General features: G+C 46.9%; 1 protein-coding gene and 1 pseudogene across 2 annotated transcripts in view; one reads left to right on the top strand and one right to left on the bottom strand.

Moving 5' to 3' along the window:
• ELF1 (E74 like ETS transcription factor 1) overlaps positions 1 to 16,294 on the top strand; it is a 665,417-nt gene that overhangs the window by 10,352 nt on the left and 638,771 nt on the right. The gene's annotated exons all lie outside the window — the stretch shown is intronic.
• Positions 1,578 to 15,833, bottom strand: LOC147698329 (acyl carrier protein, mitochondrial pseudogene; annotated as a pseudogene).

The following is a 16,294-nucleotide window of genomic DNA, read 5'->3' as shown; positions in this document are numbered from 1 at the left end:
TTCAGCTTGTTAGTCATAGTGTCCTTAAAGAGTTCCCTGTCTGCATGGGCTATTGTCATTTGCTTTTCTACAGCTCATTTCTAGCTTCTTCTGGTCATGTATGAGCTGTTGTATTAAGTTCTCCATTCTTCCTGTATGTGGAGACGTAACAATCCCACTTCTGACACCAAGTGTGGCGTGGTGGAGAAGGCGACAGCGAGACGGAGTTATTTGTTATAGTGTTTTATTCGTGAATCCAGCACTATAGGACGGTATCCTAGAACAACCAAAAAGTAGAGCTCTGATTAGGTCGTCTTCACTCTCTTCCGTCAGAGAGCAAGGTCATCTGGGCTTCAGGCTCCCGAGGACAGGACGGGTCGATCCCGCCGTGCAAATAATGCGAAGGTCCGGAAACAGAAAATAAAGAAAGAAATGGAAGGCTCAGTCAGGGGAGCGGTTCTACGCTTCACAACCAGTCAGGGAGAGGGAGTGAGGGACTGTATACCCGACCAACACCGTGATTCGTGCTACTTCCTTCCTAAGATTTTAGGCGCTCTGAGGCTTTGGCTTTTCTCAGCGTGCTCACCTACACTGGTTTCCCGGTACGTCCGCCCATTACCCCCGGTCTTCCCCTTCCCCACACGGCCCCTAGTTGGCCTCGTACCTTATGGAGCCACGACCCTCCTGGGCCGTGGCCGCATTCAGCGCGGTGCCGGGAAGGGTCCGGCTCCCCCTGTGCATCGCCCTCGGATGGCGTCTTCCAAACGAGCTGAAGTTCCTCTTTCGCGTCGGGACAGGTCTGTAGCTCTCTGAGTCCCGGCACCATGATGAAGGTCAGGACATCTCGGTCTCCTGCAAACAACTCGAATACTCCTCTCCAGCATCTTCCAAGCGCAAACTCCATTCCTCCCGTCTCTTCCTCTTTGAAGCGGACGAGATCATATGACCACGTCAGAGGGAGTTGCTGGCAGAGAAGCCTTAAAGGAACAGTGCTCAACAGGACAAAGAGCTGGGGTCTGAAAGCGGAGGAGGGGACAATTGTTCGTGCAATGAGTCCGAGGAGGTAGAGTCATTAATCGGTTCTTCGTCACAAGTTTCCTTCTGTCCAAATAGTGGTACAATGTTATTTAAAAAACCCCAGCCCAAAGTTAGGATACCTTATGTTTTCATTTATGGGGCACCTATCTTACTTATATTCTGTACAGCTGCAGTGCTGACAAAGCCTGGGTATAAGTCATGATACAGATACATTCAGAAGTCCCCTATATACTTCACTGACACAGGCAAAGGATTAAATATAGAAGTACAGGACAAAGAAGTAAAGCAAATAAACTCAGGAAACAGCTTCCTTATCATAAGGAACTTTATTTCTTGCATACCTTTACATTACCATCACAGTCATTACAGAGCTTGCTTAAAGTAACCTTTTATGCAAACTTTAGAACACACAATTTTAAAGAACAACAATTAAATTAGGTAAATCCTATTTAGGTCATGTACACTAATTATGGTCAAACATTTTAGACATGTTTAAATAGAGGTTCCAGAAGAACCTATGTAATGGTGCCGTGAGGTCGCTGCATCTGCACACTCGCAGCTCATTCGTAAATATCCTTTTTATCAGGGATGTAATCTACTCTTTCTTTTGACGTCATGAGCTTCTCGCCATATGCATCTGGAATTTCAAACCCAACTCGTATTCTATTGCCATAATGATCTCAGCTTGGTCCAAACTGCCCAGTCCCTGGTCTTTTATGAAGTGAGCTTCACCACAAGCTATTCTGGGTCAGTCTTATCATACATCTTCCAGACCTAGAAAACTCTTTCAGTAACGCTCCCCAAGGTCAATGAGGGTAGGTCTCCATATGGACAATACAACTGAAGGAACTGGCCAGAGAGCTGCACTGTGAGAGGCGCTGGGACCTGGCACATGCTGGCGGAGGATGCCTCTCTGTGGAGCTCAGTGAGCCTGAGGAGTGCAGCACCTCTAATAATAGAGGCAGCCGGGGGCACATGGAGGGTACCCTCACTGTGGACACAGCACCAGAGGGCATGCAACTCTATGACTACTCCCACGACATACACCTCGTACTACATGCAACATAATATACGAGATACCTACCATCTCTCTTGAAGTGGGAGAAAGGGTGCAGAACACCAACTCGCTCCCTCATAAAAACACAGTACCACAAGCCCATACCAGCTCTGCTACCCTCCTCCACAGCGCACCCACTACCCCCTCACCCAGTCTGTGACCCTGGCCAGGCTCCTCTCTTACCTCCACGCTGCGTGCATACTGACCTTTCGTTCCTCTCCATCCCTCGCAGTGAGCTCTGCGTCCACTCCAGTGCTGACATTGCTGAGGCGCCGCACAGCTTTAATTAAATGTGCACAACGGGCTAATATACGCCTAAAAAGTAGGTTCCAGCCATTTATGTTTTTTCACACACAAATGGTGAAAAATATCCCCCATTTGTGCGATAAATAGCCCAATTTAACAACACTGGCGCTGCTGGGGCTTCCCCCGCTTTATTGGCTCACTCCCTAACTTCAATGTGAGGTCGGTACTGGTCTGCGTGTGTGAGTACACCTTACTACATTCCTCCAAAACCTTCAACAACAAAAAACAATCACCATTCGCAAATTTTCACCATACAGTAAATGTTTTGCAGACGTTGTGGTCCTAGGTGTCAATGAACTATTCAAAGCCGTAGTCCTCAGGCTTCTTTGGTTTCTTGATGGTGGGTCGCAATCGTTTCGGGCTTCCCCGGCCTATCTCAGGCTAGGTGCGAGGTTCTGGTGTTTGTGGTGGTTGGACTACTCCTGGGTTGAGGGGAGCTGCTGACTGGGATGTTGGGCAGGGAGGTGTATCACTCTGATGTTGTTCCATCTTCCGATGCTCCTCCTACTCCCTTGGTGGGGTATCTGGTGGATCCGGGTTCTGATCTCTCTGGGGGTTTGCAGGAGCCACTTGGTGAAGGCAGACACATTCCTTGTGACCAGCTGCGGTCCGTGCAGGTAACAGGGTGGTGGGGCAGTGTGGCCGGGTAAGGGGGGATCTCGAGAGACGATGCAGAGGGAAAAATATTTATTTATTTAATTTTTCCTTGGCATCGTTGCTCAAAATCCCCCCCCCCCCCCCCTTACCCGGTCCTACCGCCCTACGGCTGTTACATGCATGGACCACGGCTGCTGTGACCTTCTCTGTGCTGTTATTTGCAGTCATCACTGAGCACTTGATGTCCGGTACTTGGAGTGGACGTGTCTTGTATGGCAGTTGAAACTTCCCACAAGGGTGTTAATTGAGCACCAGAACCTGCTTGCTTCTCGAGCGCTATGGGCCAAGCTAGTATTCTGGTTGTTTAGCTTTGTCCTCTGTTGGTGGCTGTCACATCAATGGGTTATGGAGTCCAGTGTTCAGCGTATGGGATGATGTCTCAAACAGCTCTTCTGAATAGGATGCCTGCTGGTGCTCTTTGAGTTTTGCTGTGTATTGTGCCGGTAGGCGCCAAGGGTCTTGTAGATAGTGTCTCCTACATTGTCTTGCTATTCAAATGCTACCCGGATGATTTTGTTGAATCTTTCAGCTTCTCCTTTGGCTTGGAGCCAGCAGGGGTGATCTTCCTGTGTATGATAGCAATGTACTTGAGGTACTCTTAGAAGTCTTGGCTCTGAAAGGGGGCCAATTGTTGTTTTTGAGCATTTCTGGAACTTCTAAGAGTGCAAAGATTTTCTTGAGGCTCTTCCTGGTGTGTTAAAATGTGGTGTTTTGCAAAACCTCTACAACTTTGAGAAGGCATCTGACATGACGAGCATGTGGTGTCCATCAGTTAGGACACCGAAATCCACGCTAACGTTGCAACAAGGGTGCGTGCGTGCTGGGGCTGTCGGTTGATACTGGTAGAGGTCGGTCTGGCAACTTGCTCACTTGGCGCCATTGACATCTGGCAACCATGTCGTCAACATCAGCATCCAGGGCTGGTAACCAGACTTTCTGCCTTAGGCGTGCTTACATGTTTATGGATTCTTGGTGTCTTGTATGTGCGAAGGACAGCATGGTAGGCCTCAGTAATCGGGGGATGACAAGTCTGTGGCACCTGAGAAGGAGGAGTGGCTCAGTGGCACTGGAATCATGGTGGATGTTCTACAATGAGGTTAAGTCTCGCTGGACAACGTCATCACGGTTCACCAAGTCCTGCAGAAGAGTCTCCACTTTCCTGACTCAACAGCCTACCAGGTCTTCTGGAGACAGGGATCTGATGTGGTGGCGACTTCACTGTCTTGAAGCATGACAGTTCGGGTGCACCCTACTTCTGCTATCCAGTGGACCTACTTCTCAGCATTGGACAGGTCGGATCCGCTAGGTATCTGGAGAGGTAGTCGACTGTCCTATCACTTCTCGGATTGTAGCCCACCATTAGCTGATATTTTCGAGCTGCAAACCATACTTCTCAAAAAGGTGTGGTGGATGTGGTGAGGTACCTGCGAAGACTGATATGAACAATTTGTGGTCTGTTATGACTCGGAAGAGGTATAAGAGGAAGTGATGGCATCCCCACTTGATAGCAAGTGCTTCCTTTTTGATGTAATAGGGCTTGGAAAATTCATTAAAATGGTACTAGACCTTCAGGTCTATTAACTTGAATAGTCTACTTGACCTAACTGTGATGTATGTGACTCATGAACTGGTCTAAACGTGTGATCCTAGGCAAATATTTTATTTTGTCTTATGGAGCTGCCTTTTCTTCAAATTCAGTATTTCTGCTGTCAAAACATTTTTTTATTACTAGACTTAACATTTGTTCCATGTGTAATAAGAATCAAACCCACATATAGAGTACACATGATCCCCGACTTGCCTTTTGATTCTCTAATAGCACTGCCATCTGGCAGGAATATTTCCCAGTTCATGTTTAAAAACTCACTTTTCACAAATATATTATTGAAGCATGATGTGGTACTGCACTTTTATTTACAGACAGCACATTTTCCATTGAAATGATCACAGAACTTACCCACACTAACCTGTAGTTTTACTGATAAAACTGTGTAGCGCATAAACAATGTTTGGAAATTGGGTTTCAGCAAAACTATTTAAAATTCTGATTTGTTTTGATCCTATAAAAATCTTTTTGTTCACAGAATTACAAAAACGTGTCTCCATAACTAGTTAAATATATTTTAAATGTTTGAACAGTTTACTTATTAGGTATTTCTGTGTTTTGTTCTTACAGCCTTTCATTTCACATGCTTTGCACAGCGCGATTGTCACACAGTTCACTTGATAAAATGCTCTAACTTCAGTTACAGAAGGAAAAGTAAATGTTTGAAGACAAACTGCCTTTTGACCTCTGTCTCTTAAAGCCGAGCAAATGTGACAAGGTAGCAAGATTTGAAGACATCTTTATTGCTCATTCACTTTGTGAGCAAGAAGAACACCATTTGTCAGCTCACCAGAATGGACGAGTATGCCCTAAAAATAGCTTGTTCTGATTAAATCTGTCTCGCCATAGCAAGTGGGTGAGTAGATTTTTGGAACTCTGTGTATGCTTAGCGCTTCTCTTTGTCTGTGAGAGTCTTGCTGGCGAATGGGACTGGTGCCCTGTGGTCATTACTGGATGGAATGCTGCATTAAGACCAGACTAAGGCAGAAGGGGCTGGCATCTACCACTAGTTTAGATTCCTTCGCAGCGTTGAAATAGGCTATTACTGTGCCTTCTAGCAGAGATTATTGATGGCCTGGAAAGCATCGTCCTCCACCTTCCCCCAAACCCAGGGAGTTGAGGTTGTGGTGATGTACTGTATAGGGCCAGCTAGGGTCGCTAAGTTGGGGATGAATCTCCCACAGTATACTGCGAGGCCAAGGAAGTTTTGGACTTCAGCAGTGTAGGATGGTGTCGCCCCCCTCTTTGATATCCATGCGTTTGGCAGGGTTGAACCTGATACTATTATCGGAGAATATGTAGTCAAAGAACTCCATTTCTTAGCAGAAGAACTGACACTTCTTGTTATTTAGTGTGAGGCCGGCTGAGCCGATTCTTTTGAGTGCTGCCTATAGGCAGCGGCAATGGTTTTATAGGTAGGAGCGTGGATCAGGATGTCATCGCCGACATTGATTACTCCCTTGAGGCCTGCAAGGTCATCACAAATGGCATTTCGAAAGACCTCCACTGCTGATTATATCCCAAAGTCCAATCTGTGGTAGCGGCTGAGGCCGACATGAGTGGAAAATGTTGTGATGCACATGCTGTAGTCCTCGTGTAGCTTGAGCTGTTGGAACCCTGAGTTCAGATCAAGTTTTGAGAACCTCTTGGATCCGTTGATATCGGAAATTAGCCCGTCAATTGTAGAGGAGATTTGGCATTCCGAATGTATGGCCTCGTTGGGGAGGCGCATGTCCATACAGGATAGGATGCTCCCGGGTTGCTTGGGTTTGTTTGCGACTACCATGGGCAACACACATGGGGTGGGGCCTGATACATGATTCTACCAGCTTTTGAAGGTCAGCCTCAACTGCAGAGCGGAGGTGGAACATGACTCTCCAATGTTTTAGTGCAACAGGACGAACTGTGGGGTCAATGTGGAGAGATATTGGAGGTCCTCTCACGCGACCCAGGCCTGTGAAAATGTGCAGGAACTCTTGGAGCAAGCAGTTAATTGGTTGATGTTGCTGGAGAGGTCTCTAATGGCAGCAGTAAAGTGAACAAGCTGTAGGTGTCACAGCTGAGGAGTGCTTCCGAGTCAGTGGAGGTGACAAATAATTTTGTTGACCAGACTTGGGTGCTGTGTTAGACAGAGCAGGTGAAGACCCCGGCTAGCGGATGGATGACGATTTCCCGTAGGCAAATATTCTAGCTGAGGTGCACAGCAGTGTGAGGCTTGGGTCAAAGGCATGGAACTGCTCTAGGCTGATGATGCTGAATGAGGCCCCTGTGTCAACCAGAACTGTGACAGGGGTGTGTCCAATGAGTATCCAATACGTACTCGTGCTAGTCACGATGGGTGTCCTGGTTTGAGGGTGCATGATATTTGGAAGATATCATCATCTTTGGCTGGAGCGCTGCAGAAGGTGGAGGTGGCGGCAGCTCCCTTTCGGTTTCTCGTTTGCTTGTGTCATCGCTCTCACACTTTGGCGCTTGGGTTTGCCACGCCTATGGGTAGCGGGAAGTCGGTGCCTGTCACAGCAACCCTAAGCAAACTAGTTGGGACGTTGGCACATCAAGCAGGTTTTGCCACTGGCTGGGCATTTCGCATGGCGGTGTGTGGTGAACCCGCCGTATACAGAATTCATCGGTTTGAGCTGGTTTGGTAGGCTGTTGGCGAGTGGGGGGGTAAGGGCGGGGTGCTTCGAAGTGGATTTCAGTGGAATGCCATCTAAATTTGGTCTACCTGGTCATCAAACAGTTTGGGGGGGCGTGCAAGTGTTAGGATATCGCCCAGCAACATGTTGGGCTGGTAAATATGTGAAGATTTAGGGTAGCAGACCAGCAACCTTGGATGATTTGGGCTCTCATTTCTGTCTGTGGACCGTCATCCATACAGGTACTAGCGAGCTCTCGGTGGTGGGTGTAGAAAAGGTCAGTGGATTACCCCTCGCATTTCTGAATTTGATGAAGCTTAAACCTCTCAAAATTGGGGTTCATTTGGATGTCAAAGTATCAGTGATGGCTTTGTGGTAGTCATTGTCTGCACCCATGTCAGGGAGATAACGGAACAGCTTGTAGATTTTTTCTCCTGCATAGCGTAGAAGCAGGGAGGATTCTGTTTCGGCATCAGTCTCTTTTGTGGCCCTGGAGTTATTGTTCAAACCCACGACCCATGTATGCCAGTGTGGGGCTGCCACGGCAGGGTCGCTGAGTTTGCCTAAGGGTGGCAGGCATGAGGTTGGAGTCACCCCAATTGGCATGAGCTTGCATTAGACGTGGTGGGGACGTTGCGATGTGGAGCAGGGGCGACACACGCTGGTCTAGCATCTAATGTGCATCACCTTATTGGTCGGAGCTCAACTTGAGGCATGGCTGCGACTACTGCTGAGGTGGGGTATGGAGACTGGTAGCAAAGTCCTTATAGCCTGCGGAGGAGGAGGCTGAATGGGCCAGGCGCCTGAGTGGGGTGCCAATGCGTAGTGGTGCCACGTGGTGCAGTGACTGTGGTGGGAGGGCTGAGGGGGTTCCTCTTTTTGCGCGCCGCATAGTTGTGGCTTGGTAGGTCTTGCTTGTCTGGCTTTGAGCATAGGATGATAAGTGTTTGTGGGAGCAGAAGCCTGTCCCAACAAGAGACACGATTAGCAGGATGGGTGCAGCTGGACCAGCTCCCTCCTGTGTTGGGTGTCGTCCATATCCAGGCGTTCAGGAGTCCACCCTTCCGCATTGCCTCTCACCGCTCTTCTGAATGGATGGCTTGTTCATTGTGCGCATTAGTCTTTCAACCTCTTCATTGGCTTGTGACCAGTAGGTGTTAATTTTCTTGTGCGTTATTGCGAGAGACAAAATGTTGTCCTAAAGCCCTGGTTCTGAAACGGGGGCAAATTGTCGCTTTTAAAGCTGATGCGAACTCCAAAGGCAGTGAAGATTTTGCCAAGGCACTTCTTTGTATGATCAAATGTGGTGCCTGGAAGAACCTCCTCGATCAGGAACTTTGAGAATGTATCCAAACTACCAGCATGTGGCGTCCATCAGAAAAATAACCAAAGTTCACACTGATATCGCACCAAAGGTCTGCACTGGGTTTGTCATTGGCAAATGGAGGGAGCCAGTACAGGAACTTGAATACTGGCACCAGTGGAAGCAGGCAACCATGTCATTGACCTCAACATCCAGAGTGGGGACACACGCCTTTATCTGCAAGTGTGCTTTCCTCTTGATGGCTCTAGGTGGCCAGTGTGTGTGTGAGGGCCAGTATGGAGGCTCCCAGCGAGTGGGTACTACAAATTTGCGGCCTCTCTGGAGTACTCCTTGTTCTGTGTTGCTGAGTTTGTCTGCTATTCCACGGGGCAGAGAGGTCATGCTGAGTGATGTTGTCGTAATGTTTCATGTCTGTTAGAAAATCTCTCCATTGACTGGAACTTGTTGCTTCTATTGTTTTTTGGCGGCACAAGTCTGGTATCGTGGTGTGAGCGATGTCGTGGAGAGTCAGTGATTTCGGGCAGCCTGTCTTTGCAATCCAGTGAGCTTACTTGTTAGCTTCTGTCTGAGGGCCACTAAGACCGCTGGGCGAGAGCCAGGGTTGTCTGAAGTGATAATCAGCTGGGTTGTTGCACCCTGGCTAATAGCTTATGAACAACGGGTACTTTTTTAGCTGCAATGCCCGTCTCTCAATGTGTAGAGGGGAAGGTTTGGTTCCCGAAAAAATTGAACAAGGGATTTATGGTTGGTTATGACTTTAAATGGCTACCCATAGAGATACTGATGAAAATGTTGGTAGCCCCACTAATGGTGAGTGCTTCTTTTTCTATGTGGGGTTCCTCTTCTCGGTCTCAGTGAGGGTCATCCTGACAAATGCACCAGGGACCCACTTGACTTCTTTGTCATATATGCCATTACTGTGTCCTAGAGGAGCGCGTCCTTAATGACTTAAAAACACATCCTCTCCCATCTTCCCCCATGCCTAAGGGTTTGACGTTTTAGTCAAGTGTTGCAGCGAGTGTAATGCGGTTGGGGATGAACCTCCTACAGTACATTGCAAAGTGGGGGGTGGGGGACACCCATGGAGTGGATCCCAACATCTTTTGGACAACCCTTGTTTCTTCAAGTTTCTGCAGTTGAACCACCACCGCAGGTCGGAGATGAAATGGAATCCATCGGTGTAGGGCGACGGAGCAGACAGTGGGGGTCGAGAAATTGGGGTTCTTTTCGGGCATCCTATGCTGGTAAACAAGCAGGGAAAATCACAGAATATTGGATCTATTTCAGCAGCCAGATTGCTCACCACAGTTGTGAAGTGGATGAGGTGGATGTGCTCAATGGTATCGCAGCTGATGAGCATCTCAGAGTCGGAGGACTTGACAAAGAACTTGGTGTGGCAGGCATGTCCCTCGTGGGAGACAAAGCAGAGGAACAACCCTTTTAGCAGTATAGGTTTAATGCTGTCATAAGCATAGATCTAGGGTGATGTGGGCTGTAAGATGTATGTATGGCAAGCTACTGCACCGGGCAGGTTACATTGACGGATGCGCCAATGTCGATCACAGAGGTGATTGGTGTGCAGACGATAGTGACTTGACAGATGAGATGAGCATATCGCAGAGAATTCCTTAGCTCAAGGGTGCATGATATTAGGAAGATTTATTTGTCATCATCCACAGCTGGAGTGCCATGGTGGCCCATAGGTGATATCGCAACTTAGGTGCCCTTGGTTGAGTGTGACCATTTTCACCTCTTGGTGGCACTGTGTGTCATGCTCAAGGAAGGCGGATGGCCTATATCAGCCATGGCCGACTTCCGCATAGTAATTGAGTCAGCAAAAGGAGCATGTTTTGCAGTACTCAGGGAGGGGGTGTGGGGTAAACCCGCAATAGTCACACATGTCCTTGTCAGGTTTTCCGGCCTGAATTGGTCTGTTAGCAGATCGACGAGGGCGTCCCCTTAGAGATGGCAGCTGCTGACTCTATTTTGATGGGGCAGGCGCAGGGTGGGTGGGAAGCTTGTTGAATTCCTTCTCGAATTGGTCAGCTCAGTCATTGGACAGTTCGTTTAACTGGGCAAGCGGGAGGATCTCGTCCAGTGGCATGTTATGGTGCCGGAGGATGTAGCACTTTAGGGTTACTGAGCAGCAGCCTTGGATGATTTGCTCTCAAGCCTCTTTGTGTGGGTCATCCTCAGTGCTCGTGCTTTTGAGTTCTTGTAGGCGAGCATAGAAGAGGTCCATGGATTTTCCTTTGTGTTGGTAGGCTTGGCATAGATTTAACCTCTTGAATTCGGTGTTTACTTGGGGGTTGGATTAGACCTTGAAGGCAGCTATGGCGCCGTCATGGGCATAATGCGCCCCAGTGTTGGGAAGGTTGCAAAATAGTTTGAAGATTTCGTCACCAGTACAGTGGCGGAGCAAGAAACGCCTGGTTTCACCATCTGCTTCTTTCGAAGCTCGAAAATAGTTTTTCAGGTACCTTGATACTTCTTAGCTTTCAGAGATTTGGTGATAAATCTGTACCTGTAGGGGGCAAAGTTTTCACCTCCTCACAGTGTCAATATTAGGCTTCCTCAATAGCAGTAGAACAATGAAAAGGCATCTATAGGTTGCAGTGTCGCTGAAAGAGCACTAGTCTACTACCCAAACCAGTAGGGTTGGGCTTAGAAAGATGGTGTCTGGTAGTGGTGTTTTTATTTCCCTGCATCTTTCTAGATATTGGGTGATAATGTAACTCTTACTTATTAGTTGGTCTATACTGACAGCTATGTGAAGGTGCAGCAGAGAGTTCAAAGTCAGACTTAATTAAGCCTATCTGCAATTTAATTTGTAGATGCCAGTTTTGTCAATCAAAGCATACTTTTCTGGGAAACTCCAATATGCATAAAACCAACACAGGGCCCATTTTGGCATTTACCTCAATCCATTATCCCTGTACTCGAGTTAAGGGGCAATGCTAATTAACACTGTTTCATCCAGAGCGCTAGATGCCCCAGAGCAAATAGAAAGTATATACCCATATATTGAGCAATGTTACAAATACTATTCACAGCCTTTGGTGCGGTTGTACTTCTTTTGGTCAATTTGAAAACTTTAGGAGCACATCCAGGACACAGACGGTATCCACACGCATCTGAATAAGTGACTCTCCATATGTTTGCAACATTAACACAAGTCTCTGGAAAGTTCACATAAGTGTGACAGGAGACACAGAGAACTCTGCAGAAGTAACACCATCATTTGCCTAGTATGTAGGATACCATTCTGTATGAGTCCCTGCCAATTTCCTTTCTACTTGCCTGGCATTTCCTAAAAGCGTACATTACAGATGCACAGTGGTGCAGCTTATCTGTAGGCCTCACGTTTGCTAGCGCATCATACTTCTGCTCAGTGTCGTTTTGAACCTACCGCTTTAGCATGTTTAGCAGGGGTGGTTTTGACAATTCAAACACTGATTATTTATGATTATTCTGTTTGAAGAGTTGCATCTCATAAAAAATCTTGTAAAAATCACTGAAGTGAACAATGCAAAGTTAGTCCCAGGGAAGGAGGACCAGATTGCTAAATGAAGAGGAAAAGAAAGCGAGAGAGAGAGGGCAGGAAAGAAGAGAGAAAGGAAGGACATACAAAGGAAGACAATGTTACAAGAAGCAAAAGCCAAAAGGATGGAGTGGTGCAAGAATTAAAGGATTGATGGATGGAAAGGTAAAATAATTTTTGACTGGATGGGCAAAAGAAAGTATTGAAGGATTGATGAAATGTGGGATGAATGGGTGGATGGAAAGCAGGATTTGAGGGTGAAAGGATGGACAGGTAGAGTGTTAAAAGAAGGGTGAAATCATCGATGGATGAAAAAGAATTGATAGATTGATGGGTAAAAGGATCGATGAATGGTTGGAAGTAGATTAGAAAGATGGATTGAGAAGACTATAATGGTGAATAGGTGGATGGATAGAATGGTAAAGGATGGATGGAATTGTGAAAGGATGGATGGGTGCAAACATGACAAGATGAATGAAAGGCCTAAAAGATGGAGAGCTAGGTGGACGAAGTTTGAATAAAGAGACCTCTTCCAGGGTGGGTAGGTTTTATTCACTTCGCTCACTCGATGACATTCTAGGTATGGATCGAAGAGGGGTATTTTAATTTTCTTGTTCCTCCCTTGCTTCTGAGGAAATAGCAGGACGGTAGACTTCAAGCAAAAGGTGCCTAGTAAACCATACACAACTTAGTGAGCTGAGCTCTTCTCTGTGCTTCATATACCATGCCTGGGTTGTGAAATATATATAAACAAGTGTTCCACCATGACAACAGTAAGTACAATGCATATTTTCTCCATGATCAAAAAGGAGAGAAGACAAGCTCAGTGTGGTGTAGAAAAAGTTTGTTCTCTAAAGTGAGGAGTATTTTAAAAATATAAATTTACAGCTCAGATCTATGACCTACATATGCTTCAGCTTTCACGTACCCTATAGTTTGCTTTTTAGATGTCATATCAAGATCTCTGCAGCACAGTAAAAAGCAAGTTAATTAGCCCCGTTCTCGCTTCTCAAGACTAATTTTTAGGGTTGAGCCTGCAAGATCATGAGCTAGGGCATGTATCTTGCTTGTGAGACATTGTTGTTAATCAAAAGGGTTTGCAGCCCGCCTGTTGCTTACCAATTGTTGGCTTCCATGGCGTTCTTCTTTACAGCCTCGTAATTCCTCTCTGTGGAGCAGGGACCAAGCACTGATCGATTCAACTTAATCAGTGTCTGGCCACTGCTCCCTATGTGATTTAGGTACTGTTTTGTTTTAACTTTGTGTCCTGGAAACAGAAAGTGCGTAACCAGCGAAAATGTGCCTAACAGAGCAAACACAATTCCAAAGATGTATTTTCTATAGTTAACTTTATTTTATTTTGATAAAAGTCTTCTTTTCTCACTTTTCACTCATGTTTTCTTTAGTTTTTGCTCATTGCGCAGTTCTCAAAAGTTGATGATTATTTTATTGCAATGCACATTATTTCTTTCTTAGGTGTAATTTCTGAAATTATGCTTTAACACATAATCGTGCAGTACACTCCAATCCACCCCACCCCACTCCAGTTCATCCACCTCACCCCTCGCCAATCCCCCTTACTCAATCCAATCCACTCCAAGCCACTCACGCCACTCCAATCCTCTTCAATCCACTCCAATCCTCTTCAATCCACCACACTCCAGGCCTCCCAACTCACTCCACTCCAATCAAAAAACAATCTGCCCTCACTCCAATCCAAAAACATTCTGTCCCAGTCCAATCTTCTGCACTCGATCTGCCCCTACTCCAATCCAAAACAATCTACTCCACTACAATCTAAAACAGTCTGCCATACTACAATCTGCCCATCCAATCAAAAACAATCTGTCCCTTCCAATCTACCCCACTCCAATCGAAAACAGTCTGCTCCACTCAATCCAAAACCATCTGCCCCACTCCAATCCAAAACAATCTATCCCACTCCAATCTACCCCACTCCAATCTGTCCCACTTCAATTTGTCCCACTCAACTCTGCCCTACTCCAACCCAAAACAATCTACCCACTCCAATCCGCACACTCCAGTCTGCCCAACTCCAATCTATTCCACTCCAATCTGCCCCACTCCAATCCAAAAGTCTCCCCCACTCCAATCTGCCCCTCTCCAATCCACCCCACTCCAATCCAAAAAAGTCTGCCCCACTCTCATCCACCCCACTCAAATCTGCCCCACCCCAGTCTGCTGCATTCCAATCCACCGACTCTAATCTGCCCCACTCCAATCTGTCTCATTCCATTCTGTTCCACCCAATCCAAAACCATCGGCCCCACTCCAATCCACCCCATCCCACTCTAATCCACCCCATTAAAGGTCACCCACTCCAATCTGCCCCATTCCAATCCACTGCACCCCAATCCACCCACTCCCTCCCAATTCACCCCACTCCAATCCAGTCTACTGCACTCCATTCCAATCCACCTCACCTCTCCCCAATCCACCCGCAACAATCTAAAAAAAATCTGTCCCACTCAAGCCAAAGCAATCCGGCCCATTCAAATCCAAAACAGGCTGCCCCACTCAAGCCACAGCAATCTGCCCCACTCAAATCCAAAACAGGCTGACCTAATCAAGCCAAAGCAATCTGCACCATTCAAATCCAAAACAATCTGCCCTCCTCCAATCCAAAACAATCCTCCCCACTCCAATCTGCCCTCTCGAATCCAAAACAACCTGCCCCACTCAAATCCAAAGTCAGTTCTCATGTGTACCCTACATGTGGATGGAACAACATTATAGGCTGTTCCAGACCGCCGGGGATGCCTGGTCTCACCCTGGAGATACCCATTAAGGGACCATCTCTCAGGGAAGCCAGGAAGGGTTTCGCAGCGGTCGAAGCGCCTTGGGACCCTACGGGTAAGTAGTGCGCTATATAAATGCCTATACATACATACATACATACATTAAACACAAGAGAGGTTTTTGCACATTGGACATCCTGACTTGCGTATTTGAGGATGCTGTTATATGTGATAATAACCAAAAATGAGGCTTGGGAAATAAAGTATTTGCCAAGGATCACACAGTTTGGTCAAGCAGGGATATATCAAGATTGATTCAACATTTTCCCTTTTCATACTGTGCAATTCAGGCACAAGATAGGAATATCTTTCTGACATCAAAGGTTCATTCTTTGTCCTTAATTCTTGGAGAGGAGATTACTGCATAGGTAAAGGTCGAATCCACATTTTATTTTTGTCAGTTTTACTCAGCATAAAACTTGCTAAAGAGCAAAAAAGTGCTGGACTATAGATGGGCGGACACAGACTACGTTACACAGGGAGACTTTTTTTCTCCCTCCGACCTTGATGTATAAAGATCTGCATAATATTGCCGGAATCTATCCGCAATGTCTACCTCTTCTGTAATCAAGTCTCTATCCGCAGATCTCACCTGTGTTATCAGTGTCTTCCCTCGTTTTGCTTTCATGATCTGAGCCAATATAGAGCCGGCCGTTCCCCCTCCCCGTAGGAGCGAGCTGTAGCGTATTTACCTAGGTGTTTCATCTCAATGTTCGCTGCCTCATGGTATTCCTCTAATAGAACCTTTATTTCGTCCTCCCGTCCTCCTTCCCCATCCATCCCTTGCTGATCCTCCAGTTGTTTTAGCTTCTGCTGTAGGTCCGCCAATCTCTGCCGTATGGCCTTCAATACCCCGGAATGTTTGGTCATTGCAATTCCGTGTATATAAACCTTGAAGTCCTCCCAAACCATCTGGACACTATCTACCGACCCTACATTAACCTCAAAAAAGGATTCAATAGCTTCCGCTACTTCCCGCTGAAAGACCGGGTCCAGCAGGGAGTACGGTGGAAAGCGCCAGGTAAATGGGGGTATGGTTTTCTTGGGGGTGGCCAATGTCAGCAGTACCGGTGAGTGATTCGAGAGTGTGCGCGGCAATACCTTACAGACTTGTATATTTTCCGACAGCGCAGTGGAAGCCAACCAGAAATCGATATGGGTATGTATATTATGGTATGCTGAGTATTGTGTGAAGCCCCCAGGGAGCTGGTAACGTGCCCGCCATACGTCTTCTAGAGCCATGCATGTCATCACCCTTTCCAGCTCCCTCACAGCGGCTGATGGTTTCCTGTGTGGGCGACCGGTCTAAACCTGGATCCCTGACCATGTTG

The sequence above is a fragment of the Lissotriton vulgaris genome, chromosome 8 (genome assembly GCF_964263255.1).
Source record: "Lissotriton vulgaris chromosome 8, aLisVul1.2, whole genome shotgun sequence".
Taxonomy (NCBI): domain Eukaryota; kingdom Metazoa; phylum Chordata; class Amphibia; order Caudata; family Salamandridae; genus Lissotriton; species Lissotriton vulgaris.
The sequence above is the reverse complement of the archived record's forward strand: the minus strand, read 5'-3'. Positions and strand labels throughout refer to the sequence as shown.